Raw genomic sequence first — 4,043 nt, 5'->3', positions numbered from 1 at the left:
TCACTTCTCTCTCACTCTCTCTCCACCTCTTCCCTCCCTTCCTCTCTCTCTCTTAAAGAGACAGGCAGCTCAGCCGCTGCCACACACACCTCCACCCACACCAGGAAAGGGAAAGAGGATGCTGTAAGTTGTCAAGTGGGAGCCATAGGACCAATGTCTGAGTCTCAGAGAAGCTAGGAACTGAGGCTGGGGCTTCTGAGACAGGCCACTGAGTGTTGTGCTGGCATGCGTCTCTGGCAGGGCAATTCACAGCTCTGCTTCAACTAAAGAGGTTGAACAAGTCAACCAAGTTGAAAACTGCCTAGAAAGGCCCAGGACCTGTGCTTGGCCTCTCCCAGAAGCTGGGCAGGATTTGTCTTAGCGCCTGAAAGAACATGCACACACCCAGGTCATAGCCTCTGCTTTAACTGACCTTACACAGAGCAAAACCTGCCCCCACCCCCACCCTACCCCGGCAGCTGTGCGACCACAGCCTGAAGGTGGGCTGTAGCTTGTATGGATGGCAGGGAGTGTAGTGTCTAGTAAACTCTGGGGGACTCTGGGGGAAGTGTTTTTCAGACCACATGTGATGGTACCAAATCACACACCTTTAGTAATTTGCTCACAATTTGCCACATTCTCAGCCATAACCCAGTGCCCCAAATATCTTGGGAAGCTGGAGGGGGCACGTGCTGCTCTGGTCAGCTCTGAGTGGACAGTTGGCAAGGTGGTTAAAACCAGGAAATTCCATGCTTCTTTAGAATGTTGGTGGGACTTTCCCCTGGCCACACCTGGTGATTTCCTCTGCCAGCCCCACCCCACCACCAGGAGGAGAGGCAAGAACAGGCCCAGAGCTTGCTGCCCTGGCTGACAGATTCACCTGATGATAAGAGGAAAGCCAGAGGCCCTGCAGTGGCTTCTCCAGCAGGGCCAGGAGGAGCATCCCTGAGGGTTCCACACTCCAGCCTGTGTGTTCAGGTTACCATCTGGCAAGAACATGGAGGGATTGCCATTGCTGATCACCTAGGGCTTGGAGAGGACAGAAGCATGTGCTTTCTCTAGCAAATCATGTAACTGCTGCTCAAAACCCACCTTCTCCAAGGTCTCCCACCCTCTACAGCAAGGAGACTCTGTTCAACATGGCTGCTCCCTCTGTCTAGAGCGGTGGTTCTCAGCCTTCCTCAAGCTGCGACCTTTTAATACAGTTCTTGTAGTGACCCCCAACCATAAATTTATTTATGTTGCTACTTCATAACTGTACATTTGCTACCGTTATGAATTGTAATGTAAATATCTGACATGCAGGAGAGCTGGTATGTGACCCCCCAAAGGGGTCATGACCCACAGATTGAGAACCACTGGTCTAGAAAGTCATCTAAGTGACTTTCATGATCAGAGTACTCCTCCGGCCCACCAGGGGTACTGCTTTTGCCCACTGAGGTTTACAGGATCACCTGGTCTACCCTGAAGGCGGCTCATTTTCCTCCATGAACCAACACTTTTACCTTCCTTTCACTGGCTAACCTATTAATCTCTTTCCCCAGGGACTTTCTAACACAAGAATCAAGTCTAGCATCTCCTGTGAAACAGGCACTGTGTGCTCAGGACAGAAAAGGAGAGACACAGGCATCTTATCCCAGAGCTGTGGGGTGCTGGACAATGCGGTAGTGAATGCCAGGAGATACACATTAAGCAAACAGTGGTGGTGTGGCCCTCATGGGGCAGCAGGAGGGGCTTTGCAGGCTTGCTGGGGGCTCTGAGTGAGGCAGAGGAGGGGAACCAATTCAAGATAGGAAGCAGGGGCAGAGGTGCTGAAGTATGAAAAGAACATGGATTTTCCAGGGCTTTGTACCGGGACGCTAGGAAGAACCAGCAAGGGGAACTGTGCTGGAAACAGATGGCACTTCACCAGTAGATTCCGGGAGGAAACCGCTTTGGTGTGGACAGACTATAGGACTGTCCTGCTTGTGCCCCAGCTACATGGGAAGTTCAGGAGCCTGGAGGGAAGAGGATGTCCATAAGGGGCCTTGCCACATCTTCCCAGGCCCAAGGAATCATGGAAATGGTGGCAATCCAAAGGCAGCATAGGGACCGGAGGCAAGCATGTGTGTGTGTGTGCATGTGTGTGCATGCGTGTGCGCGCACACGCAGCAATCTGGCAACTCTGGGGGAAAACCCCATGTCTGCTACCGATGAGGCTGGTGTGGTGGGAAGGGCTGCGACATCATCATGAAGGCCCCTCCTAAACAGGACTTGTTGTTTTCTCATAGGACTGGTATAAAGCAAATAGATGACATGCTTGCTACCTGGAGGGCTTGGAACAGATATTATTTTGGGCACAGTGACATATATCTGTGGTTTCAGCTTCCAGCAAGGCTGAGGCAGGTGGTTTACTTGAGTCTAGAAATTCAGGATCAGCCTGAACAGGGCAATAGAGATAGAGCTATATTAAAATAAATAAATAAATAAATAAATAAATAAATAAATAAATAAATAAATAAATAAATAAAAAATTAGGCAGCTGGGAGTGTAAATCAGTGCAGTACTGCTCAGCATGCGTGAGGTTCAGGTTTCATACCCAATAGTAGCTGCTGCCCCCCCCCCACACACACACATTGTTTTCCAGTACTTTTAAAGTAAGAAAGGTCTCAAACAAACAAAAGTAAGAAGGATCAGGGCAGGGTGGTATGTGTGGGCTTGTTTATAGGGCTGTGTCCTGGCTGTATTTAGTCACAGGGGCTAGTGACAAAACCTCAGAGCCTATAGCTAGTCGACACCTTGGTAAGTCAAGGCAGCCCAGGAGCTTTGGTGCAGGAGGGACAAACACGACGCCAGAACTGCTACTCTGGCTCTTCCCGAGCAGGAGGTGCACTATCAAGGTCGCCAAGGGATCTGTCATGGTTCCTAATCTGGAAACATGTTTCTTTCCTCTCATACTCAGCTTCAGACCCTGCCTTCAACTCATCTGAACTAAAGAAGCAATTGACAGTGAACTCATTCCTCCACAGCCATGCCTGTCTACACCTACCACAGCATCTCCTGTCCTCCATGCCTGTCCACACTTGCCACAGCATCTCCTGTCCTCCATGCCTGTCCACGCCTACCACAGGATCTCCTGTCCTCCATGCCTGTCCACGCCTGCCACAGCATCTCCTGTCCTCCATGCCTGTCCACGCCTGCCACAGCATCTCCTGTCCTCCATGCCTGTCCATGCCTGCCACAGCATCTCCTGTCCTCCATGCCTGTCCATGCCTGCCACAGCATCTTCTGTCCTCCATGCCTGTCCATGCCTACCACAGTATCTCCTGTCCTCCATGCCTGTCCATGCCTGCCACAGCATCTCCTGTCCTCCATGCCTGTCCATGCCTGCCACAGTATCTCCTGTCCTCCATGCCTGTCCATGCCTACCACAGGATCTCCTGTCCTCCATGCCTGTCCATGCCTGCCACAGGATCTTCTGTCTTCCATGCCTGTCCCTGCCTGCCACAGCATCTCCTGTCCTCCATGCCTGTCCATGCCTACCACAGGATCTCCTGTCCTCCATGCCTGTCCACACCCACCACAGTATCTTCTGTCCTCCCGAGAGACAGGACCAAGTGTTCCTTCTGTGGACACTGCCCCCTCCACTTGGGCTATTCGACATTGCTGCCCCTCCAGACTCCCTCCTGTCTTCCTCTGGGTCTGCCCACAGAGCAATGTGCCTCAGCTCTGTCTGTCTTCAAAACAAACCCTGGTCTTTGACTCATCTGGATGCTCCCGTTCTCTGAGCTTCTGGGTCTTTCCTTCTTTGCTGCCTAGGCCACTCCAGCAAGATTCATTTCCCATCTACTGTGAGAATGCTTTTCTTTCCTTTTATTTTCTGTTTTTGTTTTTGAGACAGGATCTCTCCATGTACCAAGAAGTCCCATTCGCAGCTCCCCTCCCCCATCCCTTTTCTTCTTTCTTTTGAGACAGGGTACCTCTATATAGTCCTGGCTGTCCTGGAACTTGATAAGTAGACCAAGATAGCCATGAACTCACAGAATCTTCCTGTCTCTGCCTCTCAAGTGCTTGGATTAAGGCAT

The sequence above is a fragment of the Onychomys torridus genome, chromosome 11 (assembly GCF_903995425.1).
Source record: "Onychomys torridus chromosome 11, mOncTor1.1, whole genome shotgun sequence".
NCBI classification, from domain to species: domain Eukaryota; kingdom Metazoa; phylum Chordata; class Mammalia; order Rodentia; family Cricetidae; genus Onychomys; species Onychomys torridus.
Note: the sequence above shows the minus strand (reverse complement) of the source record.